The sequence below is a fragment of the Varanus komodoensis genome, unplaced genomic scaffold (genome assembly GCF_004798865.1).
Source record: "Varanus komodoensis strain SLA01 unplaced genomic scaffold, ASM479886v1 scaffold32, whole genome shotgun sequence".
NCBI lineage: Eukaryota > Metazoa > Chordata > Lepidosauria > Squamata > Varanidae > Varanus > Varanus komodoensis.
The window spans coordinates 2,638,026-2,660,943 of NW_025335798.1; positions in this window are offsets into that span (position 1 = coordinate 2,638,026).

Consider the following 22,918-nt stretch of genomic DNA (forward strand, 5'->3'; position numbering starts at 1 on the left):
TTATTTATTAAAACATTTTTATGCCGCCCCATTCGCCGAAGCCTCGGGGCGGCTTACAACATAGATAAAACAATAAGTTAAAATATCCATATAAAATAATCTTAATTAAAACACACATTATAAAATAAGCCGCCCTGGCCAGATAAAATTCAATTGTATTTAGCATTTAAAATGTTGCTTAAATAAAAAGGTCTTCGCCTGGCACCGAAAAGCAAATAACGACGGCGCCAGGCGGACCTCTCTGGGGAGCGCATTCCATAACTTAGGCGCCACCGCTGAGAAAGCCCTTCTCCGAGTAGCCACCCTCCTAATTTCTCTCACGGGGGGCTCCCGGAGAAGGGCCTCTCCCGCCGATCTCAGGGGGCGACTGGGCAAATATGGATGTAAGCGCTCCTTCAGGTAACCTTATAGAGTGCTAGACTGGGTTCTAGTCCCCAAGTCACTTGGCCACGAAGCTGGCTGGGTGACTTTGCACCAGTCACAAACTGTCAGTTTAAATTGCTCCACAAGTTTGTTGTGAATAAAAAATGGAGAGGAGGAAGACCATGTGAGCTGCCTTGAATTTCTGCATAGGGAAAGAAAGGTAGAATATAGTGTAAGAGATTCATGGATTCATAGAATAGCAGGGTTGGAAGGGGCCAATAAATTATTATAATTATAATTAATTATAATCCGTTGTTCATTAATTAATAATTAATAAGACAAAGCTGTTTGTAATGAAATTAGAGAAAATTCTTTACATTTCTACTCATATACAAGTCCCACAGAGTTCAGTACTGTTTGCTTCCAATGAGAGCCAGTGTGGTGTGGTGGTTAAGAGCATGGGACTGGGACTCAGGCGATCTGGGTTCTAGTCCCCGCTCAGCCATGGAGCCAACTGGGTGACTTTGGGCCAGTCACAGACTCTCAGCCCAACCTACGTCACAGGGTTGTTGTTGTGGGGATAAGATGGAGGAGGAGAATGATGTAAGCTGCCTTGAGCCCTTTGAGGAAAAAGGTAGGCTATAAATCGAAGGGAAAAAAAATCCAATGGATATTGCATTGCAGGCTTGATCCAACATAACTCCTGTTCAAACCCTTATGCTCTTTTGTTTTAAAGGGCATTCAACTTTACCAAATTAGTATTCTGGGCATAGAAAAAAGTGACATCTTTGCTGAACCTGAAAAGAAGAAAGAACTCCATCAGGTGATTCCAGTATTTTGAAATCAACTGTACAGTCATATCTCTTTCATCAGTGCAAGTACTAGGAATTCAAACCCCATAATTACAATACTCCTATGCGTAAACATGTATTGGCAATTATGTTGGACAGAGGTCAGCTCAAGGCAGATTCATGGATTGCAATTTAACAGGCATGTGTCAAGGAGCCACCAGAGCTAAAGTTGCTGAAACCCCCGCATGACCTGTGAAGCTCAGGCCAACTGTGGCCATCCAGAGCGAGCGCCCATGATGCAGGTCAGTGTGTATTTCAGATTTTACAGATCTGGTAGGTAACTGTTCAGGTCACAGTATGTGAGCAGGCCTACATCTGCCCTTCTTTGTCATAGTGTGGGACTTAGCATTATTTTCTTTACTGCCCAATAATAAAGCTTTCTGGGGGATTTTATAGCAGTAAACAAAACAATGCAATAAAAATCCATGACATCTTATCAAAAATATATATTGAAGAATTTCCTCACGAAACTAAAACACCTGAGATGGGTAATCTGCTCAAGACCCCAGACAACCAAGTATATCTTCAAAAGCTTTAGTGTAAAGTGGCCACTAAGCTGCTTTGGGTGTTGCAATCAAGTGGCAATAGAGGATACAGATGTGATAGCTGCAGTCACTTTCCTGGTGTCCTTTCAGCTATACACAAACTTGCCTTGCAACAGACAGTTCTCCCTTTCTCCAGTATCTAGGAGGATGGAAGCCTCCCACGGATTCTTTCATTATTGGTGCTTTGTAGCACATTAGCATCTGAATGACTGAAGTTTTGACATCCAGTTCCTACCACAGCTGACAAAGAGAAGTGGTACAAATTCTATCTGCATAAACAGCTCACACACCAGTGGAGCAGAACCACTGGCTTGCCAAGCTCTTTACTCCGGCCTACAGAGTCCCCAGAGGAATCTTCTGCAAAGGGAAACCCTGTCACTGGGCTTCTCTACATGAGAGGTTTAACCTGGTGCTTTAATGAGGCGTCTTCTATTTTCTTCATGGGAGTAAGAGCATAATTCTTACAAGTGGCTTCTTTTTAGAGTCCTTCTTTCTTTGCCTTCTTCTATGTTGTATTACATAGCCACAAAGTGACACAGTGGTATAATCCAGTTATAGAAATACGTGTTTTAGCACAATTTAGTGTGACAGCTAAATCATAGTTCATTGCCTTCGTTCTAAAAATAAAACAATAACAACAACAAAAATACAGAAAATATTTGGAAAGCACAGCAGAGGTTCTGGAGGGCAATAATGTTGTGTGCAGCCCCTGCAAACTACTGTGAGTAAAGAATCATGAGTGCACTATAACCAACCACAACAACCAATATCCTGGATTTTAGGAAAGTCAGTTTTAATAAACTCAGAACAATGATAAGTAAAGTCCCATGACAAGCGACTCTAATGAGAAAAGGAGACCAAGATGGGTGGGAATTGTTAAAATAAGAAATTCTAAAGGAACAATGACAAACAATTCTAACAAAAAGGATAGAAGACAACAGAAGAAACCTATAAGGCTTCACAAAAAAACTTAGGGATGAACTGAAAACACAAAAGGCCATAATAAGGAAGTGGAAGAAAGACCAGGCTACAAAGGAAGAATACAGGCAGGTAGCACGGAATTGCAGGAATGATGTTGGGAAGGCTGGGAATGAACAGAGGCTAGCATAGGAGCTAAAGGCAAAGCCTTCTTCAGGTATGACCAACGTAAAAGGTAGAGGAGAGAGATGTGGGTTCAGCTATGCAGTGTGGATGGCAAAATATAACAGATGTTAAAGAAAAGGCAGAAGTACTCGATTCCTACTTTGGCTCAATCTTCTCCCAAAAGAAGATTTATGACCTTCCTGATAAAGGGGAAGTACAGGCTGAAAGAGTGGGATGACAGTTCAAGATTGATAGGCAAATGATCATGGATCATCTAATTGGGTTGGATGAGTTCAAATCTCCAGGACCCAATGAACTTCTTCCTACAGTCATAAGGGTGCTGGCAAAAGAACTCTCAGAACCACTCCCTATTATCTTTGAGAAATCATGGAGGATGGGGGAAGTGCCAGATGACTGGAGAAGGGATAATGTTGTTCCCAGATTCAAGAAAGGAAAGAAGAAGAATCTGGGAACTGCAGACCAGTCAGTCTGACATCAATCCCTGGGAAAATTCTGGAGCAGATTATAAGAAAGTCAGTATGGAAACACCTTGAAAACAACAGAGTGATTGCTAGAAGCCAAGATGGATTCCTTAAGAACAAATCCTGCCAGACTAATCTGATTTCAGTTTTTGATTTTGGAACCTCCCTGATTGACTGTGTATATATCCGTATAAGGAAGATAAAGCAGCTGTGTGGATGAATGCAGGAGCTGTCTGTCCTGCTTTTGCAAAAAAAAGTCAGGAAAGGGAGAGTAAAAGGCTTGTTGGTTTTTTTTTTTTTTTTTTTTGCAAAAAGGATACAAAGTGTTTTGTGTACTGAACATTTCTCAAGGCTCCTACAAGTGGCTTCCAAAGTTACTGATGGGGTTGCTGCTTCAGGCAAAAGTATTCTTCCTTCCTCAACAAGAAATGGTTTAAGAAATAAATCTCATAGTATTCAATGTACTTAGGACTGCAACTCTGTCATCTGGTAGAACAGATTCATAATACATTTTTAAAAAAATTCTTCCTACTCTGTGCACATGGGTCAATATTCCTGAGAACTGTAGAGGCAGGAGTCTCTTCCCTTCTTTGCCATGGTCAAAATGAAACTCTCTAGTAGTTAACAGCAGCCAGAGTGGGGTAGATTTGAAGGGAAAGGGAAGAGTTAGACCCCTAAAACTATACTTGATAATTTTAAAACTCTGCAACTGCTGCTAAGCTTCATTGACCTTTGAATGCTTTCTTTAAATCAGTAGCTTAACAATTTTGTTACATGCTGAGTTAAGATGTTGCCCTCTTTAGGCATTGGGCACTCTAATGTGGCCCCTGTGTTCTAGAAGGTTAGGGATGATTGCTCTGGAAGTCAGAAAGAAGCTTCAAGGTGATCTTGATAGGTCGGAACGCTGGACTGAAACTGAAAGAATGAAGTTCAGTAGGGCCCAATGCCAGGTTCAGCACCTAGGAAAAAGAAACCAAATTCCTTGTTACAGATGGGGAATACTTGGCTCAACAATGCTGCAAGTGAGAAGGATCTTGGAATTGTTGTAGATCACAAGCTGAATGTGAGTCAACATTATGATGTGGCTGCAAAAAGGGCAAATCCTATTTTAGGATGCATTGATAGAAGTATGGCTCCAAATCAGGTGAAGTATCAGGTCCCCTTTACTCAGCACTGGTTAGACCTCCAGGTGAGGAGCACTGTGCCCTGTTCTGGGCAGCACAGTTGAAGAAAGATGCAGACAAGCTGGAAAGGGTTGAGAGGAGGGCAGCAAGGATGATGCAGGGACTGGATGCAAAGCCCTGTGGGGAGAGATTGAAAGAACTGGGCATGTTTAGCCTCATGAAAGCACTCTGCGAGTATTTTGACCCAGGGAGGTTGTGGGCTCTCCCACACTGGAGAGCAAGATGCAACTGGACAGGCAGCTGAGAAGGATAGTTTAACTTGGTGTCCTGCACTGAGCACATAGTTGGGCCTGATGATCTTCTCGTCCCTTCCAACTCTACTATTCTATGGTTCCAATAAATGCTTCATATGGAGAAGCCCTTTGTCCTGGAGATAACTGTGGGAATGTGGGCACTGATGATTCTGATTCTAGCCCCCCAGCATGAAAGTATTCTGCACTTTGTTGTTCAGGTACAGAGAAATACAATTTGTATTACCCAGAGCTTAGTTTCTACTGTTTGAAGCTTGTTCTTAGATATATTGGAACTGTTTTTGAGTATAAATGTTGGACATATGTACAAAGGCATTTTATTAATCTGTGTGTTTGCTTGCAGGAAATCTGGTTTTGTTTTGCAAGAGGTAATGTACACAGTTAATCACAATCAACAAGACTGATCAAGACAACTTTGATCGATGAAAGGGATGCTGTGAAATTGCACGTAACCACACACAGAAGCAGCTCTTTAAAGTAGTAATTCTATAAGCAGGGATGAGGAGCCTGTGACTCATCCCAGTTCCCACCAGCACCAGCCAGCACAGCTAGTGGGCAGGGATGATGGGAGGTTTCAGGCACAATCCTACTTGGCTGGGGCATGCTGGAACCTGCGGGGCTTTTCTCTGTCTAAGCGAGAATGGGATGCTGCCTTTAGTCGAGCAGCACCTGGAGTATGACTGGCAACGTTGCCACTTTAACATAAGCCCTCATCTCAAGAGACTACAAAGAAGATGACCTGGATTCTACTGAGCCCAATTAATGCTTTCCAAGAATTCATTAGCCTGTTCCAGCTTGTTTCAAAATAGCCTGCTCAACTATTTTGGCTACATCTCATCATCTCCTCAAGCACTCCAAACTCCAAGCAAGTATTTGGAATTTGAGTATTCTGGATTGGATTAGTTTCTGCCCAAGCCACATGTTTTCAGATTGGGAGCTGACACTGAAACTAGATTCTGTGGGATGAAGTGGGACATAAATAAGTACAGCAGGGGGCATATTGACGCCAGTTGCCCCTTTTTGTAGTTTCTCAGCAGTGCTGCTGCTCTGCAGCTTCCTTTCCTACTTCTTCATGGCCCTGTTCAGTTTAGCCAAGTGGTCAGGTTTTGTTCTGGGGCATCTCCTGGATTCAAGCAACTTACCCAATGTATTTTAATTAGGGTTTGTACCTTGGTTCCAGCTGGGCTTCTGTGCCCTAAACAACTGCGTAACCAGCAGGTGAAGTTGTCCAAGTCATTGCATCCCTCTGTTAAGTAAAGCTTCACTACAAATTGTCCTCTTCATCCACCTGTTTCTTTTAAAACACAACAGGAAAAAGTGATGGTAATGCTAGCTATTGATTAAAGGCACAGTAGGCCTGTTAGAAAAAGGTGGAAATCCTAATGGGACCCTTATCCTTGGCAGCTGAGCACATGCACTGAAGGCTTTGAGTGAGTGGGTTGGATTCAGGATCTGCTGTCCAGTGATGCAAAGGCTCCATTTTCAGAAGGTGCTTCTGCCCAATATTCATAGATCCCTGCAACACAGTTTATCCCATTGAGCAGGGCTCCCTCTGTTGTTGCATGGTGTCTGAACTTCCAAATTCTGGTTTGTTTGTGGGTTAAACAATTCAGAGTTAACCCAAAACAAATGATTGGCAATTAACTCTGGATTGTTTAACTCATGATGAATCAACGTTTCAAGGTTTGGAGGTCACTAAACGTGGCATTCCTGGGTTGTTAGTCGAAAAGGAAATGGCGGCTGGCTGGCAGGCACACACCCTGCACAGTTCCTGGGTTGAACTGGCCCTTGGGAATTCCTCAGATGGCCACAGTGCCTTCCCTCCATCCATTAGAAGAATGGAACAGTTAAGAAGCATCTGGAACAACCATGTCACATCACAGGTATTAAAGTTCTCCAACCATCAACCTGGACTCCTGTCAAAACTACACAGGTTTTCTTTATAGGAAGGTCAATGAATGTGATTCCTCACTTAGGGCCAAACTAAATTTGAGTTTTTATGAGTTGTTGTATTAAGAATGTATGTTGTTTTGAAATGCAAATAGATGTGGCATGAATGATAGGGAGTTTAACCATCTCCATTGTCATGTGCTCAAGGAAAAATTGCTCCCCCAATGCTGGGGGAGAGCATTATGGGTGAGGGATGGTATTTATTAGGATCGTGGGGGTTGGGCTAAGCCACCAACCAAGTTCCCCATCTTGCTCCAACCCCATTGCTGTGGCTACTCGCATTTCAAACAAACTTGTGTATTAAATACAAAAATGCTCTGAACTTCATATTTAGCTTGGGACAGGTTTAGAAATGCACTGAGAATGCACAAGTTAGACTTGTGTCTGGGAGGATGAGGGTTATTATTTGTGCTGAAATAGTGTTAATGAAGTGGGATGGACCAGAGTCAGGGTCACTGGTGACCCAATTAATTCCTATAGATGAGATCAACTAACCATTAATATAGATTGGAGATGAGACCCTTCATGGAATGAATCTAGGGGCAAGCACACATTTTAAAAGATAGTAGAAAAGGAATACCTTCTTCTCTAGCTAGTGTTTTAGCACAATTACCATATTTTTTGTTCTATAAGACTCACTTTTCCCCCCCTCAAAAGTAAGGGGAAATGTCTGTGTGTCTTATAGAGCGAATATGTGTGTGCAGTAAGTCTGTTAGATGTGCAGCCCATGGGGAAGTGATGGGGAATGTGCCTGTGATTATGTGCCCATTTGATTCAGAATATTTTTTTTTCTTGTTTTCCTCCTCTAAAAGCTAGGTGCGTCTTATGGTCAGGCACGTCTTATAGAGCGAAAAATACGGTAGCTATTTGCTATTTTTGTAACCTGGAAGTCTTTACCTTTATAAGATGGGTTGTTCTCTTATAAACAAATTTATAATATGGAAACAATTTCTTCTCCCTCCAGTGCTGTAACTGCCCTGCTTTGTCTGGATCTACAAATTCAGGGTGGTCTAAAATTGTGAATAGTCAGGAGAGTGTGGGAGAATGGGATTGGGCCCAGGGTTTCCAAACTCTGGCTTTTGGGTTGCAGAAGGTTTTTTCAACTCTCTCTCTCTCAGCCTTGGTAAACTTCTCAACGGGAAGTGCTAGGTGTGGGAGGGCATGATTTAATATTTCCATAGAAACCCAGGATATGCCTGCATCATTCCTTATGATGCATGTTCATTGCTAGATCAGGAAAGAGGCAAAAGCAATCTTAAATTGGGTATAGCAGCTCTATCACTTGGCTGTGGTACTGTGCAGTCTTTTAATTTAGACTTTTATTTATTTATTTATTTATACAATTTTCTCACTTGGTGGTAAAACTCTATAGCAGTTTTGTCATTTTTTTCAGTTTTTTTTTAACTTGCTGGGGCAATGGAATTTGTGTGAAAAAGGAAGCTTGGGCAGAATCATCATTTTTTTTACAGGCAATGTTGCCCTGTAAATCAATGCTTTTAATTGACGTTTCATCCATTTTATAACAGTTGTGCCATTCTGTGGAACTAGCTGCTGCAAGTCCTTTGGTACTTGTACACCCAGGTATTTTAGGCAGGAGTGTTTCAGAGTTAGTTAGGATAAATTTGGAAGGGTTTTTTTTTTTTTTTTTTGGACTTGAAATTCTGGTCTCTGTAGCAAAGAAAGTCAGATTTGTCATAATTTAAGACTGGAATGGTATTGGAAAGTGGCCAACATTTATTTGCATGTCAGCATTGCTGTTTCAGGATTGGAAAGAATTAGGGTATCATCTGTAAAAAGATTGGTCAGGTGTGCAGTAGGCCCTATCATTACCCCTTTAATGTTAGGGTGACAACAAATTGTTTCTGTCAGGGGTTCTATAGCAATGGCAAAAAGAAGAGAGAGTGAACACCCTTGTTATGTCTCCACTATGCAGTTATATAGGTGGAGAGCCAATTTTATTTGACACATTATCTTAGGGGGCACCTTACGCCATATATTTCTGCCCGTTATCTAAGATCATCAACTAAGGCTCTCCTACAAGTCCCTCTCCCTCGGGTAGCTAAAGGGGAGGCTGTAAGGAGGAGGGTCTCTTCTGTGGTGGCACCCCAATTATAGAATGCTTTACTGCCAGGGATTCATCAGGCACCTACCTTGTTGAGCTTCAGGCACCTAACAAAAACTTCCTTTTCAGCACACCTATGGTACCTCTTGGACCATTGATATTAATTGCACTGGTTTTAATATAGTAATTTATGGTTAATTTAATATAGCCAAGTTACATTTACTTGAGTAAGCATATTGCAGTTTTATCTTGTCTTATTTATAATATTTTAATTGTATCATTTTACTTAATGTTACTGTAACAGTGGTAAGTTCTATGGGGCTAATTTGCTTACTAATGAACATTGCAACACAGCCTTACATACAAAACGAACCTCTTCTTATCAACAGTTTTATAACAAACAGCATGAACAATTATAATAATAACAGCACCAATACAAAAAAACTGGCTGTAGAACTGTACAGTCAAGTGTCCTTTTGAATCGACTCAAACAAAAGAATCCAAAATGTCCTTTTCAACTGGTCTGAGTATCCACAACACAGAAGAGTCAGCTGCATGTGCAGAAACTTCAAAACCCTGAAATAAAATGCCAGTTCAATTGTATGTACATGAATTCATTATGTGGATTCACCCCCCAACACAAACAGTAGGAGTTATACCAGGTTGGCAAGGACCTTAGTGGCAACAGCAGTTCCTGCCTCTCCAGCTCTCCCACTCTTTTTTAATTCATTTCTTAGAGCCTCCACTTTCTTGGCCCCACCCCTTTGGGCTGTACCAATATTTCATAGGGACTGCATTACTATTGGTGCTTTTATTGTAAGGGCAGTTCAGACAGCATGATGCTAACGGGAAGTTTTCAAACAAAGCCACTAAACAAACAAACAAAACAATATGTGTGGCTGAATGCCTCCAAGGCAACATACAGCCAGTGTGGCGCAGTGGTTAAGAGCATGGGACTGGGACTCAGGCGATCTGGTTTCTAGTCCCCACTCAGCCATGAAGCCAACTGGGTGACTTTGGGCCAGTCACAGACTCTCAGCCCAACCTGCCTCACAGGGTTGTTGTTGTGGGGATAAGATGGAGGAGGAGAATGATGTGAGCTGCCTTGAGCCCTTTGTAGGAAAAAGGCAGGATATGAATCGAAAAATAAATAAAAATAAAATAAATACAGCTGAGCCACTGTTATCTGGGAACACTCATCCATAGCTACTCTTTAAAAAAACCCTTTGAGCAGACAGGGCCATTCCACCTTATCAGGGTCCGTTAGCCCAACTAAGGTACAATTGAGGCCAGTGATTTAGCAGAGCTGCCTTAATGAACCGTGGTTAAGAGCCATCACATACCATCAGCCTTCTGACAGCCTGAGGTGAACCCAATTCAATCCATATGGGTGCACTGTGTGATGAACGGATTGAGTCACTTGACCAGGGAGGGTGCAGAAAGCTTAGCATCTTGGTTAGGCTGTGTCACTGGGAGTTTTAGGTCTTTGCTGTCCTTAGGAATGACCACCACTCTTGCTTTTTCCAAGATGCTGCAATCCTGGCACTCACTAGGATTTCATCAAGAAGGCCTCTGAGTGTCATGCTCCATCAGGGAATCTATCATCTGTTGTGGGCAACAGCTCAGACAAGGAGGGTCAGTGCAGTCAAAATGCCTGGAGCACATCTGGAATTGAGGTTGTGTTTCAGGACCTTGGTCAGCAGTCCTGGAACTAGAGGACAACATGCTACTCCAACTGGCAAGTTTTCATAGTCAGGCCCGGAGAGTCTCCCTGGAAATCCCACCCCTTCCTGCGCTGCATCTGACTTTTAAAGGGCCAACAGCCTTTCCTTGCAGGTATTGGCTTCTCCTAGGGAGTGAAGGTTGGAGAAAAACCAGTTGAGTATTCCTCTCCAGTGTCTCCTTGTTCCCTAGGGGAGTCTGAAGTCCACTCCTTGGAGTCAGAGGGTACTGGCACCTCCTGAGGGTTGTGTGTCCAAGACTTGAGGTCTGAGACCATGGGCCCCACTTCAGAAAGATCAGGAATTGCCTGATTCTTATGCCTCCCCAGACTCATTATCCCTGGAGTCTTCAGTTTCTGAGAGATACCAGCCCTAGGCTATGATAATAAGGTGCAGCAAGATTGAAGTGGCAATGACTGTATAAAATCCCCTTGTAAACTATGAGTGCTGGGAAGTTTGCCAATGGTTTTTTGTTTCCTAGATCTCATGTTCATTACAGGCTGGTTAAGTACTGATTTGTGTTCAGCTTGAATTGCTTGTATACTTAAGGAACCTATCTACAGCCAATAGCTCAGGGTTTTCTGATGTGAATAGAATGGCACAGAACTCAAAAAAATCATAGAATTATAGAGTAGTAGAGTTGGAAGGGTCCAGAAAGCCATCAGATCCAGCCCCCTGCTACTGCAGAATGCTAAGTTACTCCTTCCCATTCAGATGACTGTCCAGACACTTTCTGAATGTCTTTAGTGAGGGAGAGCCCCCAACTTCCCCAGATAATTTGCTCCACTGTCATATTGCTCTGACAGCGAGGAAATTCCTCCTGGTGCCTAGTCCAAAGCTGGTTTCTTTTAACTTAAGTCCATTATTCCATGTCCTGTACTCTGGGATGATCGAGAAGAGATCCTTTCCTCCTCCTCTGTGACAACTTTTCAGGTACGTGTTGAGTGCTATCATATAACTGCTCAGTCTTCTCTTCTTGAAGCTGAATGTGTCTTGTTCTTTCAATCTTTCTTCATAGGGCTTTGCCTCCAGTCCCTGAATCATACTTGTTGCCTTCCACTGTACCTTTTCTAGCTTTTCTGCATCTTCTAAAAACTTAGGTGCCTAGAACTGGACAAGTACTCCAGCTGAGGTCTGACTAGTGCTGAGTATAGGGAACTAATCTTTCACATGTTTTAGAAGTGATCTTTCTGTTAATGAAGCTCAAAATAGCACTTGCCTTTTGCAGTTGCATCACATTGTTGGCTCATATTCCGCTTGTGATCTACACCAAGATCCTTCTCATTTGCAGTAATGTTGAGCCAAGTATTCCTCATCTTGTAACAATGCATTTGGTGTCTTTTTCCTAGGTATATAGCTTGCCATTTGGCCCTTCTAAATTTCATTCTGTTGTTTTCAGCCCAACATTCCAACCTATCAAGATCACTCTGAATCTTATTTCTGTCTTCCAGCTATCCAATTCAGTGCTGTGTCATCTGCAAATTTGATAATTGCGCTCTGCACAAATCATTAATGAAAATGTTGAAGAGCCGTAGGCCCAGGACTGAACCTTGCATTACCTCACTTGTGTCTCCTTAGTTTGAGAAGGTACCATTGATGAGCACTCTTCAAGTCTAATTCTCTAGCCAACTGTGGATCCGCCTAATTGTGGTTCCATTTAGTCCACTTTTTGCTAGTTTGGTAACCAGGATATTATGTGGAACGTTGTCAAAACTTTGCTAAAGTCAAGATAGATTATGTCCACAACATTCCCACAGTCCCTTGGGGAAGTTACCCAATCAAAAAATGAAATCGGATTAGTCTGGGAGGATTTGTTCTTGAGGAATCCATGTTGGCTTCTAGTAATCACTGCATTGTTTTCAAAGTATTACATTCTTCCTCTGTAGCCTGGCCTCCCTTCCACCTCCTATACATGCCCCTCCTCCCAATTATCTCTTAGCTTTTTGTGAAGCCACATGGGCTTCCTCTGTTGTCTCCTACTCTTTTTCCTTGTTGAAATTGTTTACAGTTGCACCTTAAGCATTTCTTGTCTTTTTAAGATATCCCACCCATCTTGGGCTCCTTTTCCTTTTAGAGTGGCTTGCCAATGGGACTTTGTTTATCATCACCCTGAATTGGTAAAGGTTGGCATTTTTGAAGTCTAGGTTATATGTCTGGCTACATTTAGTTTTAGCTTCCTTTATTATTGAGAATTCAAGTAAGGCATGGTCGCTTTCCCCCAGAGTTCCATAACTCCTGAAAGGTTTTGCTACCAAATGTAGGATTAGTGGTTATGACCCTTTCTTTCTGTGTATTTATGTTTATATTTATAAGCCACCAAACAGTTCAAGTGGTCTTTCTAGGCGGCATGCAGTTAGAATAACGGATTGTTGTTCTAGGAGTGCTTTATTTGAGGTTCCTAGCAAGTAGCTTTGTTCCCTTCCTTCCAAATTCATAATAATTGCACTGTAGATAGAATAGGGAGAATTCTTGCCAATTGCATACACTTTAAACTCTGCCTGTTTAGCCACTACACTAGAGTGCGTGCGTGCGTGCATGTGTGTGTGGGAGGTTGTTTTCTCTTCATTTAAAGGCACTTGTTCATCTCAGTTACAGCTAGCAAGATACTGAGATGAGATCTATTCACGAGCACATACCCTGCCTTGGGGAACAGTAAGTGTAGTCACGCTTGTTGCCATGTAATATTTTCCATGAGTCAGTCAAGCCATGTTTATCAAGGAGGCTTCTTTTAAAGCAGTATGTGCCTTGAGTGGTTGGCCAGCACTAGTGCTTCCATCCAAGGTGTGATTAAGGATGACATTCACGTCTCCAGCCCTCTATTTATGTTCATCATAAACAGAAATTGCACCTGGTTTGAGGCACGCAAGGTGACTAGTGTGAAGTGACAAGATACAAAGTTACCTTTTAAAAAACGACAACAGAGCGTTCTTGTGGATCCCGGAAGCAGTCTTCTGCTTCTAATGGGCAGGTCTTGCTGAGAATTATGTTGCCCCCCTCGCCCCCGCTGCCCAATACTGACCCTCTAGAGGGGGTGGGACAGACTATTTTGCACTCTGGGGCAGCCATGGGTCTCTTAGAGCACTCCTCTCTCTGCATGGTTTAATAATAGAGTCCATCTCATCCCCATTCAAAGCTGCAATTTAAGTTATCAAACTGAGCAGGAATCAAAGTGTCTGGTTGTGTGTTTAGCCCTGGCTGTTATCTGTTTCCACAGTGAAACCTGAGCTCTCATTTTTTTCAAGGTTGGAATGACAGCTAAATTGACTAGCTTAATTTGCTTTTTTAACACAGGAGCACATCTTTCGGTAAATGTCATACCTATGTATAAAGTTCCTATGAGTTGCACAGGCAGAAATCAGTACTTCATTGAGAGTCAAAGGGTTCTGAATAAACAAACTTTTAAGCCTGTGCCCACATCACAGCAGCTTCGCAGGCACCCCAGTTCCATATGTGTTCTCAGCAGGGCAACATTATTTTGCTGGAAATGCTGCCCACTTCTTCCTCAGCACTGCAACAAGAATCTGTATTTTTTTCCCCCGAAGTGGCGCATTTTCATCCACAGGATGGCAGTAGCAGTGCGCTGTTTGTACAAAGACGGACAGGTCACTGGGATTCCTGATTCAGGTGTTACACTGGTGTTGTTTCTTCGGGTGGCCGTGTGCCCCACTTTACGGATGAGAGCCCTCTTTGAAGGGACGCCAACTCCAATCTGGTTTAAACATTAAAAAATGGTGGGGGTGGAGAGCAGCCAGGGCCTTGAAGATGCCCATCAACGATTGCTACCTAAATAGCAGACTGAGTTGGCCGGCACACGCACCAACTGATCACAGTCTTCCCCATATGCTGAGATATACTCTATTTAAATTATAGCAATCATTTCTCAGTTTGCATCTATCTATATAAATAAGTATATGCAAATTTTATGACAATCTGTTTTCTCTGTCTTTTGCAATGTATGTAATGTATTTTCTAAGTTTTGGCAATGTATAAGTGACCATGCTACCCCTACTGCTATGCAGAATAAAAAGCATCAGAGCCTTAGTTATCTTAAGATCAGAAATGAAATGCCATAATGATATTGCTGCCTTCCTTGGGAATGGAACTCATGTGTTTGCTTAAAAAAAAAAAAGAGTCAGGTGGAGACTGGAAGCAGGAAAATGAATCTACTACCTATAACAACTGCTTGGTTTTGTTTGCTTCATGGTAAATCTGGCTTTGTAAACTATATTTCTGGTAGCTTTAGTGTTTTTTCTTTTTTCTAGTTCTTCAATGATTATCCCTGTTTTTATGCCCAATAGGCCTTCAAAGATGCATGCAGTTACTAATACACAAAACAATCTAAACAATTGAAACAACATCAAACAGTTGAAAGTGTTTTTAAGATATTAAGCCAATGATACTCTAGAACAAAACTCCATTATTATCTCCATGATAACTCCTAACTCTATGAAAATTTATTTCATCTCTACTGTTTCTATTGCACTCATGACACACAACACTTGCACAACAGGAAGCTTGCACTTCTAAAAATAATCCCAGAAACTATCAGGTATGCTTGTTTCTGGATTGGAAATAGGTAATTGGATCTCTGTTCTGTGAACAATGCTGACAAGGCCCAGTCTGCAGAAAGAGTTTTGCTTTGGTTTGGGTGACTTTCACACAAAAACCCTGGTGTGAAAATGGTAGGTTGTGTGAGCACATGGTCACAATAGGATACTATCCATTTTTTGCACAGAAGATTAAAAATTCAAGGGCCCTAGCAAAACTATCAATCTGGCATAGCTATTCCATGCAAATAGTTCATTTTTTGTTTAAAAAAATGAGCCTTCCATCTGGAATGGTAGAAGCCGAACCCATGTTTGCTGCCTCCATGAGAACTAGAGACAACAGTGTCTTTCAGAGGAGGGATTTTGATAAAGAGATACCCTGTATGGCAAAGGTAGCTAGAACAAAGTCTTTTGCCAGATCATTTAAACTCAGCTTTCCCCAACTGGCTGAAGTTTAGACATCAATTCCTATCACCCCTGGTCAGGATTGCTGGAAATTGTGGACCAAAAATATTTGGGGGTGCACCAAGTGGAGGAAATCCAATTTCAACCCACAGATGTGTGTTTGTTCATTAAAGAAGAAGGCAGTCCCTGCAACACATAACAATGAAGGACTTGATACTTTTGGTACTGAGGCAGGTAGGGTTGCTTGCAGCAGCACTGAGGCTGGCCATGGGAGATCCCCACTCCACATGAAGACCTGTGCTGGGAAGAGGTGTGGCGAACCGTGGTGAGCCCATGTGTGGTGGCATGCCCACAGCAAACGTAGTCTGTGCTCTGGCTCCAAGAAGAGGGAAAGTGAAAGAGTGTGAAACAGAGGCAAGACGATGCAGGAAGCACTCCTTAGCTGATTTGTGCATAATGACGAGCCACCATGTGTCCATTTCCCTGCAGGTTTTGACTGTTGTTGTTGTTGCATCAGCAGCCATTGCTTTGAAATTTTAAGTTGTAGTGAGATAATGCTGCACTTTGCCATTGTGTACAAACCTGGCCAGGGTGGTGTGGGCGATAAACCATCTACAAACCTAAAACAGGCCTAGAAGAGGCCGTGGGTACTGAGCAGTTTGTGAACCACCCCAACAACTCATGCTGGTTGGGTTCACATATAAGGGCAAGCTATGGCACATCCACATGATGGCCTGCCTTCTCAAGATGAAAAATGGCAATGTGTCCACACATGCCTTTGTCACCTAAAAACTATAAACTACCCAGGAGACCAACCAAACTCTTCCCACCCCAACAAAAACCTAGCATTAGTTTCATTTCATTTCATTTCAATTCTTCAATTTGTATGCCGCCCCATAGCCCATAGGGCTTACAATATTTAACTGTAAGTGATACAAAAATTAAAAACCTTAATACAGTAATATGATACATAATGCAATCCCTAATATCAATACAAAATACAATGAATAATATCAATAATATCAATATCAATAATAATAATAATGCCATAAGATCTAGTCAGTTGCATTTGGGCTCATTTCAGACCCCAGAGGAAAGTGTTTCAGGCAGGAAAAATGCAACATATGGAAAACCTTTGAAATGTCCCCCTTGTCTATATAAGAATGATTTTCACATATAACTATGTACAGGTAATTTCAGGTTTCATCCTGAAAACCTACATAACACTGCTTGATCCATTAACCTTTTATCTGTATAGCAATAGTTTGGCCTAGGAACGGTTAAAAAATCATTTCAAAGGTTTCTGTCAATGGATTTCAATTCTGTTTGCTGGAGGTTTTAACTATTTGGGAGTATTGTTTAGGATATAAATATATTCCATACAACTATTCCTATGGAGGTTTGGAGAACATTTGTGCTCCAGGAAAGTTTTGGTTTATACAAAAAGAAAACTTCAAAAGGCTGAAAGCTTAAATTTGGAGATGTTTTAGCCTAGGTACTTTGTGGCAATCTCCTACAAAGACAAGTCAGTAAGACAGAATGTGATCCATGGGGTATGCCAGTTACCCCACAATGCAGGATGAGGGATATACCAGCCTCTCTCCCATTTGATATATTCTTTCCAGTGTGTAGCTCTCTGCATACAAATGGAAACTAGAGATAATACTGTAGAAGAGGCAAATGGGAGGGGAAAGGGGGAGGGGGGAGGGAGAGAGAGAGAGAGAGATGCCCTCAAAGTGCAATACATGTAATTCTCCATTTTCCTTCTGTGCTTTCAAAAGGGGAACAAAAGGGTGTTTCTCTGCCTGGCTCTGTGTAGGCTCTTGAATGCTCAGCCATGCTCTAGCTGTGAATCTGCTGCAGTCCCAAGCCGGGAGGCACGTGGGGTGGACAGGAAGATTCAGAGAGTTGAACTCCAGGTGTAACTGTTGTACCCTAGCGACATAATTTCATGCCAAATGTACATTTTGTGAGCCACATTATTATTTTTAAAGCATATATATTCGTGTGGTAATGATGTTGCTGGCTGTGGATGAGAGATGGTGCAGCCCAACACATCTGGACCATAGCAGTTTGGGGAAGGTTGTGCTTCTTGTGACCCAATTTGAGATCAATAGGTCCCGATCCACTATGAATTGAAGACCAATGCGTTAGATCAGCCTTCCCAGACCCAGTGTGCTCCTGATGTGTTGGAGGCCAAAGCTCACCATCCTTATTTAGAAAGACCAACGTCCACTGGGCCCTGCTGCTTGGGGATTGTGATCCACGACAGCCGGAAGGCACGCAGTTGGAGAATGTTGCCCCAGGGTAGAGCAGAAAAACACAGTTTCTGCTTCTCCTGCCAAAATCACTAGGGGGAGCCAGAGAACCACAGTTTTTCTAGCATGGCAGCTCCCCCTCCCCATTTGTCAACTCCAGGTTTTCTTTCTATTGTATTCCCTCCCATTCCTTTGTAATATAAAGCACTAGCTGACCCCCCCCCCCCCACCCCCAGACCATGGCAGGCTGCAGCTGCTACTCTGTGGATTTAAGAGTGTTCAACAGCACTGGCTGGTGACCTTCTGCCAGAAATATCTGAGATGGTTGTCCTCAAGCTTCTGTCTCTATCTTGGTCTTGCTCGGGTGGAGAAGATAACAAGCTTAGAAACAATGTTTGGATTCTGGAATCAACCATTGGTTTTGTTGTTGTTCTTGTTGTTTTAGTTTCATTCCTCAGTTTCATTCCTTATCCAGGGACAAAACAGAGAGAAAGAGTGTAAAATGCTGCAGCCTGCATCCCACTTTGTTCTGCTATGGACCAGGAAGGAAAAGGCCAACGGCATGGCCCAGGGGCTGAAGCGAATCGGACCTTGAACCGTGGCCTTCCCATCAGGAGATCCCGGCGGTGATGAGGCCCAGTTCTCAGGGCCTTCTGCGTCTCCCTTTCAAGTGGGCTTGCTGCACTGGTGGTTACGGTTTGGAGGGCCTACAAGTAACTACCAAAGAAAGCCAAAGGGCGGCGTGCCTCATCGTGGAGCCACCACTGCTCCCAGCAAGTGGCCCCCGCCCCTTGACCCTGTGCTCTATGGCCACATCCCAGCCCAGGGCTGTCCAGTCTGGTGGAGACTTACAAGCCCCTGACCGCGGGAAAGCATTTTTCTGCATCCTACAGGCTTTCTTGCTCATTCTTTTTAAAAACCCTCTGGGGGGGAAAGTGAATTTGCAGAGCCAAGGAGGCAGCCTTGTTCCTGCCCCTGTTGCATATGGCTGCTTGCCTTCAGCCCTAAGCAAACCTGATTTTTATCTCCGACTCCACTCAAAGTTGGCTGCCTTCCCTTGCTAGATGCCTCCTACGCAGGCGAGGCTTGTAATTGTAAAACACAATCAGGGACAGAAGGAAGCTGGGTGGATGGTTTGCAAGCTTCGCTGCCTGAAAGATCCGGCTGAAATAGCTGCCGCAGCTGCAAAACTCCCCACAACAGGATCTATTTGGGCTGAGTGAGAAGGTGGCTGCTGGAGCTGGCCTCCCTTCAATTGTCCAGAAGTGGGGGAAGAAGACTCACCCAACAGGGTCCAAGCAAACCCCAAAGACATCTGAGCTGTTGTTCTGCTGTGCCCATTGGACCATGCTGCTGCTGTTGCATGTCTCTCCAACTCCCCCCCCCCCACACTTCTAGAAAGTTGAAGATAAAAGGCAATGATTCTTTCCGTGGGATGAATCTGTAGAAATCTTCAAAGCTTCCCATTTGGAAGGCAAAAAATGCTCTGTCCTGTGCCATGCTTCCACCTGAAAATTATGTGCTTAAATAGTGGAGGGAGGGCAAGATGCAGAACTGGAGCCAGGCGGTTTTGTGAGGCCCTCCTCCAAGCTGGTTTCCAGACAGACCTGCATGCCCAGCCTGTGACACACAAGCGGCTGGGCTGTATAGCGATGCACCCCATGCTTAAGGCAAAAATGATGGCTCAAAACAGTTTGAAAGGGGACCAGGCCAGTGAGACTTCCTCTTTCTGCTCTGGGTGCTTCCAGGCTGAGGGCTGCCAATCAAAAAGTATCCTGCAGCAATGCCATCCTTTTTATTTCAATGGATTTTCTGCAGGAAGAGAAAAGAACTGATTGGAAAACGCAGGAGGATTGGACATGGAGGAGGATGTTTGGAATCCCTGGAAAATTCCATGAAGGATGCTGGGCAGTTACACAATAAAAGCCACATCTGGAAGCCCCCGGTGTTTGCATCCTCCCTTTCTCGCAGATAAAAGTCAGTGTGTTGGACTGGGACTCGAGAGATCCCACTTTAAGATCTGGCACAGACTTGGAATCTCACTGGGTGACTTTGAGCCAGTAACTCACCCTTAGCCTAATCTATTTCACAGGTTTGTTGTGGGGATAAAATGGAGAGGAAAGTTATATAAGGTGCCTTTGATTCCTTGAAGGAAAACAAGCGGGGTATAAACATAATTTAAAAATAAATAATAAACATTTCAAGACAGTGCAACAGAGCATTCCAGTTACAGGGGGTCACTCCCAGATCCCAAAGTCTTATGTGCAGGTTTAGTGCTCTGGATGTCCTTTTTAATGCTTTGGACTGTGCATTTCTGAGCATTGTAATAACATAATTGTCTTTGGACCAGAGCAGTCCCTGGGAAGGGGGATTGCATGCATTTTGTGGCCCCATTGGCCAGTCAATAAAAGAACGCGACTCCTCCTCTTCCTCTTCTGGGACTCACTCAAGGGAGCTGGCACCTGCTTTTCAGCCAGTAGCATCCAGCCAGACTGCCTCACTGTGCACACTCTTTGGTACAAGGAAGCCTCGTATGTGCTGTTATTACCGTGGGGTTTGGTGAGGAGGAACAGAGAGAAGGGGAGCAGAGAATGAAATGGTGCTGAAGAAAGCACAGGCTGGTCGGGCATCTGCCAAAAGCCTGAGCCCACACCCAGTGGGGGCCCGCTGGTCCGAGGCTGCTGGAACCACGCCTCCTCCTCCTCCTCCCAGCTGCACCCGGCTTGTTCAGCCTACTCCTCGCTGTGGCTCAGACCATGGCAGTGGTGAGAAGAAGGAACAGCAGTGCGCTCATCTAACAGATCCGTGACCAGATGCTGAGAAGGTTGTGGCAAGAGAGCAGATGCTGAGAAGGTTGTGGCAAGAGAGCATGTGTTAGGAACACACACACACACACACACACACCCCACGGGAGCCCTGGCCTGTGCGTTAGGCTGAGTGGGGTGGCTGTCACAGGAGCCGACTTGGGGTGTCATGGAAAGATAGCACGTTCTTCCTTGTGCTTCATTGCAGTGGTTGTTGCACTGGTCCTCCCAAGGAGAGGCATTTGTTGGATTTTCCGGAACAGATGCCAAATAGCTTAGCCAGCTTGGGCTCTATGCCTCTTGACTCAGAGTGCAGGTCAGGTGCCATCCGTTGCTCTGGCTGAAGCAGCAATCTGCCTTGCAGCATCTCTGGATGGAGAATACGGATGGGGGAGCACGGATGGGGGTGCTGCCAGGCGATGCATGCTCCAAGCCAGAGCAGGGAAGGAGAGTTAACCAGGAGGCAAGAAGATGCTGGGTTAAAAATGCTGAGGAGGCAAGATGCCCACTCATTGCAAATGTAACAGGATAACCTTCTTGGATTAATAAAAGCTAAAGAAGAATTGCCTTCAGTTATTGGACATATGAACCCCTGATGTCCAATGGCCAGATTTAAGCTGCGGTTTTCTGAGATGGTGTGACATTCTGCATCCTTTGAAATTTACTCTGAGCTTTTCTACACGATGTTGTTAATCTGTTGTATCTACTTTTGGTTTGTTGCAGAATTGAGAACTGAGCACTACACAGTGTTTCCCTCCCTGCTTTTCTGCTACAAAGCATCTAGGTGGCACAGTGATATAGCAGAATGGCACAATTACTAAAGTAGAAAAGGCAATTTCTTTTGCGATACTTAATACCACATTTTCCCTGCTCTAAAAAGCAACTAATCAACCAACTAACCAACCCACCAAAATAAACTAAAACAAAACAGCACTGTTTAAAAACAAAAGCAAAACTGGAGGGTCACATCATCTAAAGAACCTGTAAACAACCATAAGTATGGCATGATAAGTACATGTAAATACCTCAAGTAGAAAAGCTCCAGCTCATCCTACCATCCCATTAAGTATATTCCTGGCTGATTCCTACATTGCCTTGTTTTATTCCCTTACCCCTGGCACTGGCTCCTGTACTCTTTGCCACTCCTTTTTCTGTTTCATCCATTGAATCCGCTCCTGCGCATGCAGGCACCCGCACATGCGTGCACAGACTCTCTGTGTGCCTCCTTTCTCCAGGCCACTTCAAATCTTGCCCGAGTTTCATGGAATTGCAGAAGTTAGGGACTCAGGAGCCTCTTTCTTCCCTTTCAACAATTGTTTCTGGGGTCATGATCCACACCCTAAACTGTAACTGTTTCCTCTCTCCTGTGTTCTATGGCATGAGAAGATTAAGGTTAGACCTGGTTATTGTCTTCAGGTGATGGAAGGGCTGTGGCCTGCACTGGGGATTTGCACTGAGCATGCAGCTGGACTCACTGATGTCCAGGATCCTTTCAAACTTTATTGCCTGTGGTTTCTATGCCCACCCAAAGTAGTACATTTTGACTTGCATTTCCACCAGTCTGCCAGACTAATAATCCAAAAATTATATTGAGCAGTGACTGGCAGTGTTTCTTGATCAAATTATAAATTATCTAACACTTAAGAGATACAGCCTTCTTCCCCCACAGAACCTCCAAAAGGCAATTTAATTAGGTTTTGCAATCTCCATGTGTATTTAAATTCTATCTGCCAGTTGGTTGTATGCCAGGTTAATCCAATGATGTTTTAAAAAGTAAAGAAAAAGAGGCCCTTTGTGCATTTGACACAGGCTTCTGCAACATCCTTCCATCCCACCTCAAGCTCTCAGCTGCAACTTAAGAAAATAAAGCTGTAGGTTGCAGGAAGACAGATGGGGTTCTCTCAAGGAAGATATCGCTGGTGATATGATGGTCTTGTCTGATGGACAAGGCGCTCAAGTACATGGAGAAGCAGGGAGCCTCCTACAGGGAACTGTGCACAGGCTCTGGCTCAGCTATCAGACTCCCCCGCTCCTGCCCGCTACTGGCAGCTCATCTGCCTGCCTGGGCCGGCAGGACATGAAAGGGCCTCCCGCTCTCTCTCGATAAGCTCCCAGCTGCGGAGGCCCTGAGGTGCCTGGGCCCAGACCACGCCGCCCACACGGCTGCAGTTGGGGCCTCAGTGGTGGCTCCTGAAAAGGGAGATTATGCAGAGCCTCTCTGCTCCAAAGCATTTGTGACATATCACCTCGGGGTTGGGGATTACACCTCCTCCACCTGGCAGTGCATCAGACTGCCTCTTGCAGTGCGGCTGGGAGCGCGCTGGAAGGATTGTGCAAGTGTGAAACAATCTGCCAGTGTCAGCGGCTGTTAACCTGTGGGGCTAGCTAGCGACTTGAACTCGGGACCTTGCC